Genomic DNA, 22,074 nt, shown 5'->3' on the forward strand with positions numbered 1-22,074 from the left:
CTCTCTGAGTTTCTTTAAGACACCTCATATAATTTTCCGTATAGAATTAATCAATCATTATATTAGGTATATGGTACATTTTTGACACGCGAGCACGAAGTTATTCTCCCCAAATTTGACAAAAAATGCCATCTGATCAAATATGACCAAGTCTGAAAAAAAACATAAATTTTCAAATATTTATATCGCCTCAGAAGTAGTATCCTAAGCCAATACAAGCAAGCTTATGCTTAATCCGATTTTTCATTCATTTGTTTTAAATTTCGGTTGGGATGGCCTACGATGCCAACAATGAATTTTGGTTTTTTCGATTTCGTCTTGTTTTTGGAGCGTTATTTATTAGGTTACTAGACCGCATTCGATTAATGTGGGGATTTCAGCTTCGTTGTCAAGCATATGTTTGTTCGTTTCATTTTCGGAAAAGATTCATGTTTTTTTGGTATGAGTCTAGCATTAGCAAGCTTTATATCCAAAACATTAACCAAAATGTGTTGAGTTGATCCACAAGGGATCAACGATGATTTTAATTGAATGCTTTTTGCCACCCAAATACTTGTGTTCAAAATTTTTGCTCGGATTTCGGCAATTTTTAGACACTACTTTAAGCAAACTGTTTGTACAAAAGTTTATTCCGGTACTTGATTTACATACTGTAAAGTTAAAGAATCATATGGAATCAAAAAGTGTGATATGTGGGAATAGGCGAGAACGTATTTCGATTTCGTCCATTTTCACAATGAGAAATAGGAATATCCAGGCAAATTTCGCATCAAATTTGGTTGAAATTGGTTGCCTGATAAAGCTTCAATGGTTGAGTTATTCTCCTAAGGAACGAAATAACACCATATAATGTTGAGTTTATGGTCCAGAGCGTAGGGGACTTTTAGCATAGCTATCATTCTCACTTTTGAAGAATGTAAGTCGTTTGAATAACGTAAAATTGGCTTTCGATTTATATGTACTTAAGTGAGCGCTCAGTCATTTCTGATCCTATATTGTGCATTCACACGTATAGTGTATTCAGAAGCTCCCACTTTAGTAGTCCTATTTTTGAATAACTCGTTGAGCACTGTTTCAAATTAGACATTAATATTTAATTGTTTCAGGCTCACTATGACATCATAATGGACTCATTAGAATATCTAATAATAAGCTTTGCTGCATTTGTAATTTCAAAAACATGAAGTATGTACTTTATATGTAGATATGTAGATATGTATGTGTGTAATTATGTGTTCATGTAATTAAAAATATAATTTGAGGATCGTGTTTAAAACTAGTTTGAAAAGATTACAAACTTGCGTAATTTCACGCGAAGTCTTACCAGCTTCAGCAAAGATTTGCCACATGAGATAGTAAGTTACACGTGCTGAGATGTATGTACATATGTATGTATGTATGTTTTTATACATGATGCATTTATGTAAATAGCTATGTATGTATGTAAGTACAAACAAATCCAAGATAGATCTTATTTTATGTAAATTTAGTATGATGAAACCTAGAAACACTGTATGTGAACATACATATATATGTATATATACATAATATTTGGACACACTATGTGCCTTTGAGATATTCACGAAGCATATCACCATACGCTTGAGTACTCATATGATCAACTTAAATCGTACCTACCTACCTATCTACTTACGTATGTACATACAGGTATGTATGTTGAGAGAGATCATGGAACGTGTGATATATTCTTCCGCATTACTTAGCGTTTTCGGCCTATCTCTTTATCTAGTAATCCATAAATTACCGGAACGCTGTGTGTTTAGCGCGCACAGAATGGCAAAGAGCGGCGTCGACGAGACGATGTGGCAGCTACGGCAACAACGACGCAGCGGGAGCAAAGCGATAAACCTGAAATAATCAACGAACATGCGCCAGCACAGAGACTGATGAAGCCAAGGCGCGTCTTGTGGCGCATTTATAACATTTTTTAGGCTATTTCTCAAGATAGCATCAAAATTAATAACGCAACAATAAAAGATAAATATGCATGCACCAGTGTATCGATGTGTTATACTTGTACTATAAGCCGCTGTGGCTATGCATATTAAATTGTATCTTCCACTATATGTGCATGTATGTATGTATGTACGTATGTACACCAGTTGATGGTAAGGTCTAGAGGAGCATCGGGATTGATTTGGCATCAGTTAAATATCGATGTTGCACGTACTATGTGGCAAGAGCAGGCGGACAAATAATTTCCGAGCTTAGACGTGAGTGGAAGTAAAACAATTTAAAAAGAAGATTTTACAGAAATGTTGTTGTTGGGCACAAGAGTGCTACAATAGGTAGATAACGAAATGAAAATGAATTATGAGCCAAGAACAGCGCTCTTCCAAAGCCGGAGAGCCGCAGGCACCACGCCTGTATATATACATATGTGTGTGTGTATGTCTGCAGTGAGAGCCGGAATGCTACGGTACTTGAATAATAAAACTGCAAAGAACTTTTGTGTGACTTGGGTTGAGGAATAAGAAAAAGCAATTTACTTTCTGTAACTAATTGCAAAACTACAAAGCAATAAGGCTAACAAAAGATGGAAGAGAATCTAAGACAAAGGGCCACAACATAAATAAGACGATGAAAAAGAAGAAAGTTGAAGCATATGCTTAAGTAGCACTCACGCACACACACTTTGGTGCAATAAATATCGATAGGCAGAAGACAATAAATTGCAAAAATACTGAGTATTCAAAAGAAGGCAACGCGAATTTCGGGAATCATGTGAAAATGGGCAATGCCTAAGATATCTTACTGATCAAATAGAATAAGGTGGATGAGACCCCTGTAGTCGGTGGCAAAGATTTTAATGAGAAGATTACAAACATACACACATATTAACCATATGAAAATGTTTCCTTTTTTTGTCATTGTAGGAATCCATAAATTGTAGGAGGAAGCATCGAAAGGCGGAGTGCGGAACTTTAAACCGCTATGGTTCACCATCCTTTAGTTGAAGTTCTCTTCTCCTTTGCCTGCTGTATACACTCCGATACCTTGTACCTATAATCGCGCGCGTTCGTCCCCTCGGATGTTAATAGGCGCCATACTGGCTAATACTTCAACACCGTCGTTTGGTTCGGAAAGAACTTATAACGCGTATTGCAGAAGCCTTTGCACTACGTTAGTTGCTGTGGCATATGATTTTATGTCTAGCGCCTGAATCCATAATGGGTCCGCATACTATATAACAAATCGTCAGCTCAAAGGCACATATTATTCTTTATAAAGCATTTTAGATTTCACTTGCTTTACATGCCGTTTTTTCCAAGTGATCCTTAGATTTTAGTATTAAGTCCAATAAAATAAAGACTTCTGTTTTCTGCTCAGCGAACTCTAGACCCATAGTAGAAAACCATCGGCGCAAACCAATTATGTAGTCATTGTAGTTCCGGAGGTTATCTAAAAGTTTTGCCGCTGCTACCACATCAACCCATCATACATTAGGTTCCAGCCTTGCGCTATTCGGCTCGAAATAGAGCTACTCTACGAGTGCCCTCGTTCATGTCGACTACTAATCTTTGATTTTAGAAACATCCGAAATATTTGTGATAATATTTTCCCATTTTGCATACTTCTTTCAGTGGCTTTTTTGGTTTTGGGAGTAGAACCAAACGCTGACCTTCTTATAATATACAGACATTGTACATTTTAACGAACAAACTGGGCCGGAAAGCCACGGCTTCCTTCAGGGCTCTTTCCTGGTATACCAGGTTTTCTCCTATAGCTAATAAGGGTGTCTCTGTAGCTTCGCTTCGATTAGAAAAGGAAATGAAATCATGGTTTGGAAATAATGTTTCGAAAATTTTTCTCATGACTTATGTGCTCTTTGGTTGCTGCGACTTATCCTTGAATTTTTTCATACTTATTTAGTACGCAGTTCTCTAGGAGTCTATGTTTGCTTCTTCACAAAGCTCTTTGAAGCAGGATCTTTTGCTACGAGTAATGGCTAGCTTCCAGAGATTTTTTGGCTTTTAAATGCTTCTTAAATACGCTGTAAGCCACGTCTAGCTGGGTAACAGAGCTTGGTCAACGTGGAAAATTTTTCGTTGCACCAGTTTACTGGCTTTCTTTTGTTATACTGCAACTAGTTTCTTCCGCACCGGCGTCTTCGCCTAGTACCTTTGCCGCAGTCCAGATGCTCTCGAAAACAGTGTCGAACCACTTTTGCACTTTTGCCGTTCGTTTTCGATAGCTATTTCTGCTGAGAACATCGGTAGAACAAAACTTCGGCAATTTTAGCCAGGTGGTCACTATTTGATACATGTCTGATACCTCCCTTACTTACATATGTATGTGTGCATGTGTGTATGAACAGCTCCACGGTGCCGATAACTCTGTTGCGAGAAATTCTAGAAGTACGGTTCAAATAATGTCTAAAATATATCATGTATTTTGCTATCCACTGTCACTTGGCAGATGCCGAAACATGAAATGGTGGAATAATAGGCGGATATAACAAAAAGAATACAAAATTGGCAAGTTTGCGGCAGCCAACAAATCATTTTAAAAGCAATACAAGCAGCATAGATATTAACTGTGTGCAAAATGACATCCATACATACGTACATACATATATTGTAGTTATATCTACGTTCACAATCATACAGTGAATGAAATGTGTGATCGCGTTCCGGCAAGAAAGTACATTGAAAAGCGATTACTTCTCAACATGTTTCTCTTACAACCGTAATACAACAAAAACAAGAAGCTGTGGCTGCACCGGGCATTATACCTTCATAGTTTTGTTATACCATAAACTGCTATAAAAGAACTTTATCTCGAACTTTATATCGATCGGTCAATTAGCTACTTGGCGAGAAAAAGACGGGTGTAAAGTTCCAGGTCGATATCTCAAAAACAGTCCCACAGTCTGCGGTTATACAGACGGACAGAAAAAATCTAGTGTAATAATAAATAATCAATATTAATCAGCGGGGAAGGGATTAGTTACATTTGAGAAGGGGAAAAGTTTTGCCTGATTTCATTTATTGAATTGACAGACATATTCGGCATAACACGCGGGTCATGCTCACTTCTAAAAATGTTCAGTCCACAGGCCCATTAACTATTACGATTCACTGTACAAAATTATAGTTATTGTGTTTTTGCTTAACGACAATTTCTGATTTTCTAGGGTTAGAATTTATACTGTTTTGCTTATCTGCGAAATCAACCGCCATTAGGTGTCCAGGAACATGTGTACTAACTTTAATCAATAGTTATAGATACGTCTATTTTAACCAAATTCTACTCTTCTCGTCATCCTGATTCGTTTTAAGAGGTACAGGTAACTGCAACATTTTGCGGACATATAAACAATTTTTAGTTCTTTGGAGGATATGGGAGAGAAAAGATTTACGTAGCAATCTTTTAGGAACTACTGAGGCACAATAATTTCTTCGAATATCTCCCTACTGCATTTACATATGGATGCTTTCCAAGGCAACAACATTCAAAATGCTCAAAGAAGCTAATTACATACAAACATAGAAATTGAAAACTGTTCGAAATGAAGATGCGAAGACAATGCACAGATAAATAATAAATGAGTAGTCAAGACAATACCCGTTGAGTGGCAACTCGTAATCGCAACAATGTGTCTGGAGGTGTAGCAGCCAGCTACATATTTATACATATGTATGTATATATCTCTACATGGGTTAGTGTCATTCGGGAAGTATGCGGATGCAGCTGAGCGGCAATGGGGAGTGGCGCGCCAGCTAGCGTGTCTTTCGACTATTTCAGAGTGTTAGAGTGTAAGGCACACGACGGCACAGGAACGCAGCCAAACCTTTTCTTTAAAGTGTCACGTGTGTGTGTATATGAAGGTTTTGGTGTAACGTACAAATATTCACCATTCAAATGGGCGCCACAATGCGTTGCAAAAGCTTTCAGCTATGGCCGAATGCGAGGATGGCAGCGTAAGCTATTACCGAGTTGAATGCGCCGCCGCGTGGCTGAATAACGAATCGAACAAATTCTAAACCATTGTATGGAAACCGTTCGCAGTCTTATCACACGAAATTCTGCAATAATTACTGAAAGGCGTGTGCTTAGCGCATTAGGCATGCAGCTTTGGCCTCGGGCAGCTATAAAGCAGCTGATACGGTCAAGAGAATCGACCGGTGAGCACCTACACTCACGTATGCGAAGGCGTATATATACACACCCATGCATATATTTGTGTATGTATGGATCTACTCACTGCAAAATGACCCTGTTTCTATCGCAGCAACAAATCATTTGACATCAAACAAACTGTCAGATACATATGTATGTACATAAATACATTAGATATGCCTTGCACGGCTTAGAGCATAAATCTGCAAATACATCCACATTTATATCTATATGTTAAATATTTTGATATGAATATGTACATATATACAATATATGGATACATATTTATTGTATGTAAAACTACGAAAAGGATAGCTCTGATCATATTAACTTTTTGCTTTAAAATTTGGCTCAGTCTTCTTCACTGTTTCTTTACAGCGAGCTTTTTTTAGGCATTAAACAGAGTATCCCTAAAGACCAAATCCGGCACACACTGAATGCAATTCGACATGGAATTTCGCCATCGCTTTCCTGAATTTGTATGATTTTGCCAGATAGGCGTGGTCGGTCGTGGCCTTGTGCAGTACTTTGTACAAAGCTTCCGCATACCCAAATATTCCTGAAAAATGTGTCACACAAGCAAAGGGTTGGCTATCTTAAACAAGTTCGTGTTCTGATCATTCAAAATCATTGCGGGGAGTATTCTAGTCCAGAAATAAAAAAAAAAATTGAGCAAGGGGAATTTTCAAAATTTTAATTATACTGCTATGAACAAAAGGTAGTAAGACTTTGTTCATAATTTTAAAATTTTTAATTTATCCTTCAAAACTTATGTCGTCCCGCTCAAAGTAAACCCCCTTGGCCTCACTACGTGTGCTCAATAATGTACAAAAGGTCCGAATAAAATTACTCAATCCATATTTATGAAATAAATTCGCAAAAAATCATTTTTTGCCTTGAAATCCTAACCCTTCCCTCAATGGAACTTCTTTGATGACTAATTTCACTCATCGTAAATATCGCCGAATGCACTTTATATACTTCATATAGACAATAAACACTAATGATTATTTTGATGTGGCACTTGGCACAGATGTCAAATTTGCTGAAAAGAAATCCATATATATTCTTAAGCACACATTACACGGAAAGCTTTATAATTTTCTGATTTATGGCTCTTTGAATATTTGGAACACTGTACAATACATTTCGATACAAGTTATTCCTGATCATTCAGTTGTGGACCCTCAAATATTCCCTCCTTTTGCTCGCTGAGTTTGTGGACCCTCTTTTTCAGATATACAAATCCATATATGTATATGTCTGGATTCTTCTATAGCCCAACCTACATAGTAGTAGTCATACTCAGATATGCTCGAGAACATATTTTGAAGCAATTTCATTTTTATGCGCCATAAAACTTGTTGGAACAACAAAAATCATTATAGGTAGTAATAGCGACACGATTTTATCTATTTTTGCCTATACTACTACTGTACACTATTAACAAGATATCTATAACAAGATATCTTAATTTTTACTCAACTTACTGCTTGCACGGATGGACGGACAGACAGACAGGCATCCGGGTTTCAATTCGTCTTCTTCATTCCGATCATTTATATATATACATACATATATAACCTACATATAATATATAACCCTATATTCATTTATCCCGTCTAGTTTCAGCCGATACAAACATCCATTACATGAACAAAACCGACGGATTCGACTAAATTGAATACGTAGCATTCTTCTCATATTCCTATGTCACAATTCGAAAATAAGCGAAATCAGACTATAACCACGCCCACTTCTCATGTAACACAATTTTAATTCCACTTGATTCTTTCACATTTCAGTACATTTCAGTCCCCTTTGTATATATCACTAACTTTCAAATGATTTTTTCTATAGCTGAATGTGTTTTGTTTTTAATTTTAAAAATTTTTGATAAATAACATGTCATTAACTCATTTCTAAATAAAAACCAAAAGTACCAAAGTAAGTAGGACTGAAAACAAAAAAACAAACAGAACAAATGGTTTTTTCGGCAAAAGCAATTTGTTTTATTCGAAATAGTCTCCTTCTGCTTCAATACAGCTTTTGCACGGTCCAAAAGCATTTTGAACGAGTGTTTTAGTTTGTTGGCCGGTATGGCCGCCGGAGCAAGCCTTCTGAATGGCCTCTACGTCATGGGCAAATGCATTTTTCCGAAAAGAAAAAAGTCACACGGTGCCATATCAAGTGAATACGGGTAGCGGTTAATGGTTAAAATGTGATTTATGGAACAACCGTGCACACACCTTTCGTAAGCCCCAAATGTTCGTTCAAAATGCGATAAATCGATGTTTTGGAGATGTTCAATTGCATTTCCACAAATTTCGGCTGATTTTTGATGAATTCACGCACAGTTTCGGTATAAGTTAAACCAATTTTAAAACAAATCTTAATGTTGGCTCTTTGTTCGAAGCTCATTTTCGCACCGATAACACAAACATACTGACACTTAAAACGCAGTAACTTTACTTCCAATTGATGAAATATCATGAAATGCTCACTGGACAATCAATAAAGATAGCAGATTCTAACGCATCAGCCGACATATAGATGGCGCCACCAGGAGGCGCTAGATTCAAAAGGTCCTGTTTACTTTGGACCGCACCTTGTAAAGTGTTATCAAATGAGCACAACCCTTGAAAATTTTGAGTTTTAAGCTTTGCGTGGCCACGAGTGTAAATAAATTCCGATTATCTGGTTGACGTTTACATCTTAATGTATTTTCTGGCTTTGATTCTTGCAGGTTGGAGGAGTATAAAATGTTCGGTTGCACCCGAACTTAGCCCTTTCATGCTTGTTATACATTGTTTTATTAAATGCAGTACATATATAGAACATAAAATATGTAAACATTGTATAAAAATTATATATTATTTATTTACATATTACAATATATAGTATGTACATATATTAGGGTGCTTCAAAAAAATTTTTTAATTTTTTTTTCAACTCTTACCCCCTCAAATGTTAGTGATTGACAAACAAAAAATCCTCCCTCAAGCCAGGCGCTGTAGCTTAACTCTAAGGGGTCGCTATTTTTTTTTAAGTTCCCATACATTTAACATAGGAATTTTCGTTTTTTCATTCAAACTAAAATTTCACCAACTAATTTTCGTTTCTCAAGTTTATTATTCTCAGAAACTTTTTTTTATTTTTATTGACAAAACTCTAAATTTCAATCGCCTAATTGAGATAATCAAACTATGTATGTCGCAGAAATTTTTAAAGTTTGAAAAGTGAACTTTCTGAATATGTGATGGTTATTTTTTAGAAACGAAAACTAGTTGGTGAAATTTTAGTTTGAATGAAAAAATGAAAATTTCTATGTTAAATGTATGGACAGATAAATAGCACACTTTCAGTTTTTGGTTTGATCAAATATGTAAGTACATATGTAAGTGCGACGCAATAATTTCCTACGTTGTTGATATGTCTTGATTTCTACAACTTTTAACGGTAAGCTGATGCCGTTATTATGCTTACTTTTTGTTGTTACTACTTACAAACGCATTCTGATAGCACACATTTTGTTATTTAACTGTAGCTATTATATTTAAAATTAAAATATGTAAAATTAGGCAGAAATTTGTATAATACTCTGGGAAAAGAGGTGAATGTTTTTTGATCTACACAAAAAAGGCAAAAATCCAAGTCCGATTGCCAAAATTGTGAATTGTTCGACGAAGAGTGTACATACATGTATATAACGCCATAAATTCTGTTACGTGATTCTAATTTGCTGAAACAGCGGAACATGCTGATGGAGGCATCATCAGAAAAAGCAAGGCTGATCCTTTTGAATCTTCCCGAGAGACTATGGCTGAAATAAATGAAGAATAGCATATCCAGTAGAACATTTGGAAAGGACGTCAAATTTTGAGAAAAAGTACTTTGGAGCGAAAATATAAACGTAAATCGTATTGGATTCGATAGCAAATTATTTGTATATGGTGTTAGGTATATATTCCTTACTTGGAAGAGAATAACTTCTTTTTATTCCAGCACAAGAACAAAAAGCTAAGAGTGCAAAGTTTTTTGACACCTGAAGAGGCGGTTGATACGTTCAGAATGCATATTTTTGAGTAATCTCAATCAGAGTAGTGTTTCGACAATACAAGTAGATCTTAATGGAGAATACTTTGTAAAATAATAAAGCGATTTTCGGTGATTGAAATTTGGTTTTGTTCTCTAATCCTGAAATATAGAAGGCAACCTACGTACCACAAAAACCGTTAAGCACGTCGGAGGGAGCGTGATGGTCTGCGGAAGGTTTTCCTAGTTCAACGTTTTACCATTGCTGAGGATGAGGAGGACTGATTTCATACCTCAACATTCTCAAAAATACGAGTACCCTGGAACCATTCGCGTTCGCATCAATGCCTGTGAATTGGATTTTGAATTTTTGACAATGATCAAAAGCACGCAGCTGAAAATGTGAAGAATTGTCTCACTGGAGAAAGTATTGACATCCTGAGCTGGTCAGCGACGTTAAGATGCAAATTGCTAAGGCCATTTGAATGATGTTACAATCAGAATTCACATTCCATAAAACAATTTTAATTTCCTTAACAACTAATAGGGTTTTCTTAATAGAAATCATATCACTTTAATTGGAAAACCCTGTACATATGATTCTTGTTGCAGTGTATAATAGTTCAGGAGTAGAGCAAAACGGGCTCGTCTCGCAGCCCATGTCTAATCATATTTAAATATTGCACTGTTCTGCGCAAGGCTTCAGGAATATTTGTGATAATGTGCCACCGCAAATGAGTATTCAACTTTTTTATGTTAAGTAACAACTATCAGTATAATCCCTATACATACATATGTAAACAAAAATTACTGTACCCCGCCAATAACTGATTGAAATGATTCTTACATAAATATGGAATACAGGCTCATGATTTGAAACATAATTTTCCTATATATGAATTGATTTCACTTTTAAAATAAAACGATAAAAAGTAGTATGTGCCCGTCCAGAGGTTCCAAGCAACCTCCTCACCAATATTCAGCCAAAACGGTTCAGCCGTTCTAGAGTTGTAAATGTATATTCATACATATATTGCAAAATCGACGTTGATTTAGCAAAAAAAAAGACCTCCGTTAGGATCTTCTACAGGACTAAAGGAATACCTGTGCAAATTTTCACGTCTTTCCGTGCTGTGGCTCGGACGTAATGCGGGCACATATCGAAATTACGCTTCATTTTTATATATTTGTAAGAAGATAAACGTCTTTTTTACATGTTCAAAGTGGACTATTTCTCTGTCCATGACTGTACATAATCACTCAGTAGAGTGCGTGAGTTTATGTTCGTAAAGGAGTACAGCAAATTTTTACAGAATTATTACAAATATACATAAGCGTGTATTTTATCGGTGAAGCGTAAATTGAATGAAGAAAAAATTGAATGCAATTGAGGATATCTCTATTAATAGCTGATTATTTTCAACACATCGGTTACAAGCTGGTATCACTGTCCACAACCAGCAATAAAACACTCAAATACGCGTAACAGTAATCAGCTATGGGAGTGAAGCGACAGAGCACTTTTTATACTCTTGCAACCAGTTGCTATAGAGTTTAATAATTTTGTTCACCGAATGGTTATACTTTTCACCTAAAACTAAGCGAGATAGATATAGGGTTTTATATATACATACATATAAATGATCAGGATGACGAGTCGACAGTCTGTCTCTACGTGTATAACGTATACTTCCTTAGTATAAAAAAATTACGAGTTTGTAGATGGGCGTAATCGGACCACTGCCACGAATGTAAATCGTTTTTAAACGAAAGTTATAAAGTGTCATAACTAAACACTAAATTAAGATATATATAAATAATTTGGCACAGGGGCACCTGTCGGGGAAAAAATTGAAAAAGTGGGCGTGGCCCTGACCTCTAATAAGTTTAATTTACATATTTCATTCTTCTCATATACCTATGTCACAGTGTGAAAATTCACAGAATTTTAAATTCCATTCGATGCTTTCACTTACCAGTAAACAAATCAAGAATTAATTAATGTAACGGGATAAAATTTTGCACTAATAATTTTACCACATCTTGATCAAAAATTGTCCACATTTAACCAAAACTGTTCCAGCCCCTAGGTACCGAATGTGTTGACTTCTATCCCAATGAAAATTACAGAAGGTATTTTACTCATAATGCGGCGTATCTTTATGTCAAAAATAGGTAAAGTTGGGGTAAAACTTTACCTAGCCCTCATATAACTATTATCAGGATTTTCGAACATCCGGTTGACTTTACTCCATATGATTGGCGATTGTATGTGAGATACCTTAATGAAATCTAGTCAAACTTTTTTTTAGTATGTAGCATGATAATACATAGTTAATCGATGTTTCAAAAACTGACGGACCACACTATCTTTTCTTGGAAATTTTATCCGTGATTTTCGTGATGTGGGTATTTGTAAAGTCAACTATATCAATCAGCATTTCTTCACTCCCTAAAAGTATAAAGCTTTCGCTATAGTGTCATTATTTTAAGCCAACGTTTTACCCCAGGTTGTTTTTGGACAATATTGTGGGCTCTTATCCACACATTAAAACAAATCAGATTATAGTTCCACTTTGTACTCCTAACTTTGCCTACGTAACAGCTATTCCCCAATGAAATTGAAGAAACTTCACCTTCTACTTCCGATAAAGATTATTCGGCAAAATGTTGACTGCGTTCATTGTCTCACAGTTTGGCCATAGTCGTTTCTTCTTTTCGCACTGTGGCGACAATTCGAGATTTCAAGAGCAGCCAGGTCCGTTTCCATCTGATTTTTCCAAGGGAGTACAAGTCCTCCTATTCCTTTGCTTCCCACGGCGGGTACTGCGTCTAATACTTTCAGAGCTTGAGTTTTTCAGCTAAACGGACGCCAAGATCTAGCCAGCGCAGCCGCTGGCTTTTAATGTGACGGTCCATGCCTCTGCACTATATAGCAGGACGGGAATAATGGATGCCTCACAGAGTTTGGTTTTTATTCGTCGAGAGAAGACTCTACTTTTCAATTGCTTTCTCAGTCCGAAGTAGCACCTGCTGGCAAGAGTTATTCTGCGTTAGATTTCGAGGCTGCAATTGTTGTTGGTGTTAATACGCATTTGCTTCGCTTCATCATCCAGTCTGGAGAAAACAGAACTAACGGCGCGGTTGTTTAGGCCAATGATATCAACATCATCCGGTGTACGCCAATAGCTGTACTTTCTTATAAAAGTTTGTACCTGCTCGATTAGAGAGTCACCCTGCCTGAAACTTCGATTGGTATCGAACGGCTTAGATATGGTATTTCCCGAGCCGTATTAGTTTTGCGGGGATACCAAATTCAGACATAGCGACATAAAGGCAACTCCTTTTCGTGTTCTCAAAAAACACAAACAAAGCCGACGAAGAGATGATGTGTGTCGATCCTCTTTTTACGGCTTTTTTTCCTAGATTTGGCGTATTGTGAATATATATGTATATACATAGTCAGTTGTTGATTTTCCAAGCCTAAAGCCGCACTAATAAGGTCCTATGAGTTTGTTGACGGACAATACGCTCGATAGAACCTTGTATGCAATGTAGAGGAGGACCCGACGGTAATTGGTCCACATTGTGCGGTCACCCTTTTTGTGGATTGGATAGGAATCACTTAAATTCCAATCTCCTGGCATGCTTTCTTTGGAAATTTCTACAGAAAAGCTGATGCATGCTCCTTATCAGTTCTTCGCCGCCGAATTTGAATAGCTCGACCGACAACCCTTAGGCCCCCCCCTGCTTTGTTGTTCTTCAGACTGGTCAGGCAATGGAACGTTCGTTCCATCGTAATTGATTGGGAAACCATCTCTTGGCGTTGTACTTTCACTGCCATTCAGCGGGCAGGAGAAGTGGTCCCTCCATAATTTTAGTATGCTCTGGGCGTCAGTGACTAGATCATCTCTCGGTGTTTTTCAAGAGTATGCTCCGGTCTTGAAACTTTCTGTAGTCGCCGCATCCCTTCGTAGAATTTTCGGGCATTAGCCCTGCTGACCGGCTTATCAAGTTCTTCGTACTAACGCATCTCGGCCTCTCCCTTTGTTTGTCTGCAAATGTGTCTCGCTTTCTTCTTCAACTCTCGGTAACTATCGCATCCCGCACGTATTGTAACGTTGCGAGGTAGGCAGTCTTTTGTCTCTACACTGCGACACGGCGCTCTTCATGGTACCAGCTTTTTTTTGCATTTTCCGAAAACCAAAGTTTCGTTTGCAGTTGTACGTAAGAGCTTGAAATGGCGTCCCATAATTCCCTTATACCGAGTTGCAGGTGAGTGCTAGTCGAGTAGAAAAGCCTTGGGCTATCTGCTGTGATTGCAGTTTTTCGACGTCGAACCTTCCTTGTGTTTGTTGATGTCGTGTTTTGCTGCACAGAGGCGGGTGCGTAACTTAACTGCAACAAGATGAGTGCCTTCCATCTATCACAACATGATAGATCTGTTTGGTGGCTTTTCGGTACGGATTTGGGGTATTTTTCATCATGGAGGCTGAATTTACCGACCGTTGTGCCAAAGATATTTTGACATCGTTGTGGGGTCATCTTTTATAGGTGCGCTCCAAGCGCTCATAGAAGACATCTTTGATCACATCGTTCCATCGTTTGTGGAATATGTCGTTCAGTGTATGAGTAATACTTAGCCCTTCCTTAGTGGTTATTATATGTATTTAATACAGTCCCGAAGAGCATCCAAATTTCTCCACCTTTTGCGGAGATGTTTAGGTATCACATATTCAAGTTTTCTGTAAAGATTTATAGATTTCATTTTATAGCTTTAAATTTAAATTGCTCGTGGAACTTATTTAAATGTGTAAGCACCTTTCTTCAAGTGAGGCTGACACTAATTTTCATTGCCCGCTTAGACTTTACCTCTAAGGTTTCATTCACTGGGTACTTGCCTTCCAGCTCTGATCCATTGACCACACAGACAAATGATAAGGGTTGCCCGTTGGCAGGCGATAACTTTATTCAGACATTATAAATATACATACATATATGCGTACACTTTTTATTTATACCATATTAATGAACTTTTAGAATTATTTTTATTTATTTCTTTATAGCTGCGTCGATTCTATTGACACAGTACTCGTTGAACGTGTGCGAAGCACTCATACCCGGCAAACAAAACATTGGTACACATTTATAAAAGAACACAGAGTATTATACTTAGTTGATAAGACGTACTATATTGTACGAGTATATTTAAAATAATTTCAAATCATTGTTGATTGTAAATAATCAGAGTTCACTTTGGAAAATTTTATATTCCCAGACGCTTTGTGGTTTCAAGTGCCCCGGCAAGAGATGTTTATCATCCGAGTTCTTTGTTAAAGTGTTCTAAAGTCTAATGCTTATTAGAATTGGACCAAATTTTTGTACATATCCTCAAAATATATAAGAACATGATAAAATTAAATCATCGAAATCAAGGCAAATGACCAAATACAAAAATTCTAAATACCAAAATATGCAAAAGCACGGGAACAGCCCATTGCAGAAACATAAATACCAACGAAATGTTGCACAGGGTTGCAATTATTTTGCTCGGGCTCATTGCACGAAAATTAACAGGGGGTGCAGTGAAGTATATTTTTGATGCGTTTTCCAATTTCTATGCTTTCTTTATATTGAAAATTGTGAGTATTCTCAGTATAAAGTATATTAAATTCAAAACTGCAACTTTGACGGCAGCTTCACAGGTATATACAAACATACATATTTCAGAGCATAAAAGGGAATAAAAATAAATTTATCTTGGTTTCGATCGATCAGTTTGTATGCTTTGGATAATAATCTGCGCCAATAAATAAAAAAGTTTTCTATACAGAACTTGAGTCCAATCAGTAAGTTTGTATGGCAGCTATATGATATAGTTCTCCGATATCGGCGGTTCCGAGGAATGAGCAGCTTATCGATAAAAAAAGGGCATCTAAAAATATTCAGGTCAACTGAAGCCATGTCTAAATCGACTCAGTTCGCCACGCTGATCGTTAATTACTATATATTATGCTTTTTAGGGTTTCCGACGTTTCTTTTTGAATGTTATAAAATCGTAAAAACTTAACCCATTAACGCCCACATCAAACCTGCTGGTAGAAAATTGATTTCATTGCTATTTATTAAATAATTCATGGACAAATATATGTATATAAATTGTAACGATGACAAGTTGAGATCTGGGCGACTGTTTGTCTGTCGCTCCTCCCGTGTAAGCTGAAGCTTGAGTAAAAATTAAGATTTTAATCGAAAACACACACATAATTTTTCAAAACTAAGCAGCAAACCGGAATTTGATACAACGAATAACATTAAGAAAGGGCACTTGTGGCTTTAAAATCTTTAAAAAGTGGGCGTGGCCCCGAACCATATTAAGTTTAATGTATATGTTTCCCAACGCATTCGAGCCACATGAACAAATTTGCACAGGAAAAATATTTCAGATCTTTATGACGACGGTGTGAAAATGAGTGAAATCGGATTATAACCCCGCCCCCTTACCATATAATGTTTGTTAAAAACTACATAAAATTTTACATTCAGGCTGATGGTGCTTTATAGGAGCCGATGTTCAAATTAATCGCAATCGCACAAAATTCAAGTCCACAAATTGTCAAAATCAGAATAACTATAACTGCTCAAGCCCACTTTTACCGAATACGGGAAGCCCTCTGCCTGATGCCAACTTTTTACCGGAAATATTATTGGTCAATCAGTAACATATATGTAAGCATTATCGTAATTCAGCGGGACCCTCTTTCTGATTATAGTATGTCTGTATGTTTAAAATGGATCCAATCGGGTTTATGCTTCCCTTAGCCCCTAAGTACCATAATTAGTCGGAATATTTTCGAACTCCGTTTTACTTTATACAGCATATGCCATTCAATATAGGAGCTTTCTTAACAAAATGAAGGAGGTGTATTTTTCTAATAATGGGAACACTTTGTGAGTGAAATCGGCTGAAAACTTGCCCCCCACAAACATTGGTTGACCTTACTACATATTGATAAGGAAGGAAACTATGAGATAATCTTTTTCTATTAATTATATGTGATAATGGAAGAAATTGGTAAGATCGGGCCAATACTTCTCCTATCCCCATATACCTAATATAAGATTTTTAAATTTCAGATTGTCGTCATACCACATTATGTATAACAGTGTAATGTTTCTAATACCTTAAAAATTTATTAACTATCTTCCCACTTACAGCTTCAATGTTTTTGCTCTATCACTTCTGTATTAAATATATGTATGTAGAAATACCTCTCTTATATCATTTTTGATATAATTAACGAAAAACGGTTATTTTGAAATCTGGATCAGGATTAAGTTTCTGATATATGCTGAACTTAAAAGTGAGTTTTTCGAGCTTTGCGTGAATTCATTGGTAGTTCTCTGGAAATCCAACTTCTTGGCTAATTCTGCCTCTAGTCACAGTTCAAATTTAACGTGTGGGCAAGGCGAAAAAATTGCAATTTTGCGCAGATTCATATTCACAATATGTTTCTTTGGTACTATAGGTATTGACTACTCGTTCACCAAGCGGATCTTTAGTCATCTCTACAAGCTTACCACAGTAAACGTCGAAACTATTACAATATTAATTTTCACTTATTGCTGCCCAATTCCGATCTTCAAATTAAACAAATTTTCCCATTATAAACTGTTTTTCTGGATACTGGCCAAACTGTTTAATCGTGGACACAGGTACTGAAATTATTTCGTGAAGAACCTCCGATTGGCTGCAATTTCCCCTATGAGATTACATGGCGATCGTACCTTAAATATTTTGTCAGTTGAACAAAGTGCATTTTTCTTTCTATTTCTACTCATTGTATTTAACGACCTTCTATAATTTAAAAATCATTCTGACTCTTAAACACCTTTCGATATGCCTTTATTATGCTTATGGAAACCACTTATAAAATGTTGGTGAGTGTTAATGGTTATTACTCCTAAAAGATTGTACATTATTTACTAAATAATATATAATATTTATGCCCTGAACAGGGTGTATATAGATTTCCACGATGCTTGTAACATGCAGAAGGAAGCGCCTCAGACTACATAAAATATGTATATAGTATACCAAAGTGATCAGCGTGATGAACTAAGTCGATGGTCCAATTTTATACTTAACTAAAAGGGGTATTCTTTTTAATGTTTGTTCCAAAATATGTTAAAGCTACATACCCTAACCTCGTCAAACAGCTGTTTCAACTAACCTCATTGCGTTGTAAAAAATTTTAGCCGTCGAGGCAGCCTATAGTTGTGCAATAAACAAAATAAAGGCACACAAATATTGAATTAGATGGAAATAATCACTAAACCATTATTTTAAAAACATGGTTTTCGGAATTTCGAAGATAAATTCAATGCTCATATTTGTAAACCTACATATATACACCGTTTGAGTGGCAAATTGATGGAAAGCAAACAAGCTAAAATGACAAAAAATTAGTATAGCTAGAAATCAAAACGTTTGTGACATCTATTTTGTATAGACTCCTAATTCAAAGCCTTTCTTTTCGAAACTTACAGGGTGCCTCATATTTTACGTCCGTATGAATAAAAATAATGTATCATCGTAGATTATACTCGTTCTGGTGTGTAATCGCAACGTTTGACTTTTAGCACCGTTAGTTACCTTTATCGAGCTGATTGAAAAAATGTCTAGAATTTCACATATAAGTTTACCTTTGGTCTCTGCTTCAGTCATTTGCTTTGCCAAATAACCTCGATGTATCCATTCACATCGAGGCGAAGCAAAGCCAAGCGAAGCAAATGTTGGGCGACTCTCACCTTTTTACGCTTTGCCAAGCAACATTTGCAATTTTTATTGTAAGTAGAAAAGCGTCCATTCCCACATATGCTTTTCTTTATTGTTACAGTATGAATTGTCAATCAAAGCGATGAAAGTTACTACTGTGATCAAATTGAAAGTTGAATTTTGACTATTTCATTTCCTTCAAAGTAATCCCTTCCCGCTGCAATATGCTTATGCCAATGAATTTTCCAGTCATCATAACACTTGGAAAAATTTTCCGTCGTGATGGCTATCAGAGCCTTCTTCGATTCAGCTTTTATATCCTCAGTTGAGTCAAAACGGTGTCCTCGGAGTGGTCATGTGAATTTGCTGAATAGCCAGAAGTTACACGAAGGTAAATCAGGCGAATGCGGAAAATGTGGCAAAATAATCACCAATGCAGTTGAGACGGCGCAACGCACTTCTTTGTTCAATAAATTCAGACATAGTAAAAATCGAAGAATTCACTTTTAGAGCCTCACAAAACGACGCGTATCTCAAATACAAATGAATATTTTGACGTAAAATTTAGCATAGATGTCACTAACAGTTCTACCAACTTACAAAAAAAAATTTACCGATTCGAAAAGCACGCGAAGTATAAATTAAAATTTCACCTTTCAATTCACAGTAGTATAAGCGAATCGGTCATAAGTGTGGTATCACCGCGGCTCTAGGCAGTTTTCTTCAGTGGAAACCCCTTTTCCATACAAGGCGCAATTAACATGAAGAATGTTGCAGATCGGTTGGAATATGATAAAGCCGTCGCTAAAATGGTTAATAAATAAATTTTTACTTCCGAAATTCTGAGAACATAAAATAGAAATTCATGAAATACCCTGTGTGGCTAAAAATTACGAACAGCGCAGTAACCGTGATTGGTCTCAGCCCAAATAGGTAACGAAGGGGGGTGCCTCATTATAACTGCCAAGTTCCAGCAAGGGTCAAATCACGTTTTACAGTGAATCATACTAAACCGTTTCTGAAAAAAAAAATTCTTTGAACTTCTGATGTCAGAAAGAGGTGTTAACTGGTCACCAGAAAGTAAAATTATACCTTACCTTTTTTGTGGGCACTGCTAATCCTCAGTTCATTGATGACTTTAAGACAAACACTCCTGAAATACTAGGAAAAGTTAATATAAAAATGATTAATACTGTGGTCGATTGTGTTGATTAAAAAAAATATCTCGAATATCAAAGTTGTCTTTACATGCCGAAGTAAAAAATGTCAACCCTTGCAGAAATACACTTGTGGTGAGATAGAAGCCGAATAATATTCGAACCATCATCAACTTATCAATTGTATTGAAGAGATCTTAATGGGTAATTGCTTCGTAGTAGCGAAGCGAGAAGGGGACTTTTTTCATTTAATCGTAATCGTCATGTGTTAAGCATTAACCGGCGCCATTTCCATTTTGCGTTGTGCAGAATTAATGAATATGATGGTACATTTGACGCAAAATAAGGAGATCGGACGATTACCACAGTAGCTTGAATTTGCACTTATAAGCGTGTATGAATGAATGTGCTTCTGGTGGAAGCGTTACTAATCATGAAACGAATTAAAGACGCTTCTAAAAAAAATTTAAATAGGGGATTGAAGTACATATGTACATATCTTCATATGTACGTATGTACTTTTATAGGTAAAGAAAAGAAATACGTACTTGAGATGCTGAAATGAAATGTGCAGTATACTTAGCACCACGTCATTCTGGGAAATCGGACGTGTGGAATGGTAATGAGGCTTAGTAATATGCTTTCCAAACAGGATGTGCCTCACAGCTTGTGTTGTGTGACCGAGTGTGCAGTGCCTTGAGCATCTGCACATGGGTGAGCCCAGGAAATAAAGTAATTTACATGCGTTTCAAGCATGAAAACTGAATTAGTGAGTTTGCTACTTACAGTGACAATTCATGCTACTACGTTTGTGTATTTGCACAGCGACACTTTCGGCAAATCCAAAGAGACCATCGGAATCCAAGCAATTTAATATAAACAAATACTGTATACATTGTGCCGGAAATTGTAACTTAAATTCCATAGATAAATGATATTTCAAAAAAATGTATTCTGCTAAGTTGGTTGGACTGTCCTTAATTACTACAAGGTCTTTCCAAAGTAAACAGTACATAAAAAAACAGAACAAATGGTTTTTCGGCAAAATCAATTTATGTTATTCAAAATAGTCTCTTCTCCTTCAATACAGCTTTTTGCACGGTCCAAAAGCATGTCGAACGAGTGTTTTAGCTTGTTGGCCGGTATGGCCCCAGTATGCCGGTGCTAGCCTTTTGAATGGCCTCTACGTCTGCATAACTCTTTCTTTTCATGGGTAAACGCATTTTTCCGAAAAGGAAGACGGTGCCATATCAGGTGAACACGGGGAGTGGTTAATGGTTAAAATGTGATTTTTGGACAAATAATCGTCCTTCGATGAGGATGGAGTCATGTGTAGAAGTTCCCGCAAGTGAGGAAAGTTCTCTGATCGTCATTCACTTGGGAGTGGCCAGAAACGATTCTTTTACATATGACTGAAGCAGCTCACGACTTCCGGTCTTTGACCAAGTATCCTCTGGGTAGCCTAAGAACATCCGCTTGAAGGCGAGCTAAAGTGAGAAGGCGCAGGGTTGTGCGCTGGGTTTGGGACCCGCCACGTAAAAAATCATACGAATGAAAATTAACAATTAGCCTCGGATGAGAGACCCCCTTTTGATGACGACCATGGCAAACGTAACAAGGACTACGAATTGAGGACATGCACCTGGAATGTCCGGTCCCTTAATTGGGAAGGTGCCGCTGCCCAGCTGGTTGATGTCCTCGCGAATATAAAGGCTGCCATCACCGCCGTCCAAGAAATGCGATGGACGGGAGAAGGACTGAGACGAGTAGGTCCTTGTGACATTTACTACAGTGGCCATATAAAGGAGCGCAAGTTTGGTGTAGGATTCGTGGTGGGAAAGAGACTCCGTCGCTGAGTACTATCATTCACTCCGGTGAATGAACGTCTAGCCACAATCCGCATCAAAGCGAGGTTCTACAACATATCGCTGTTTTGCGTCCACGCCCCGACGGAAGAGA

Source organism: Bactrocera tryoni, chromosome 1, assembly GCF_016617805.1.
Source record: "Bactrocera tryoni isolate S06 chromosome 1, CSIRO_BtryS06_freeze2, whole genome shotgun sequence".
Lineage (NCBI taxonomy): Eukaryota > Metazoa > Arthropoda > Insecta > Diptera > Tephritidae > Bactrocera > Bactrocera tryoni.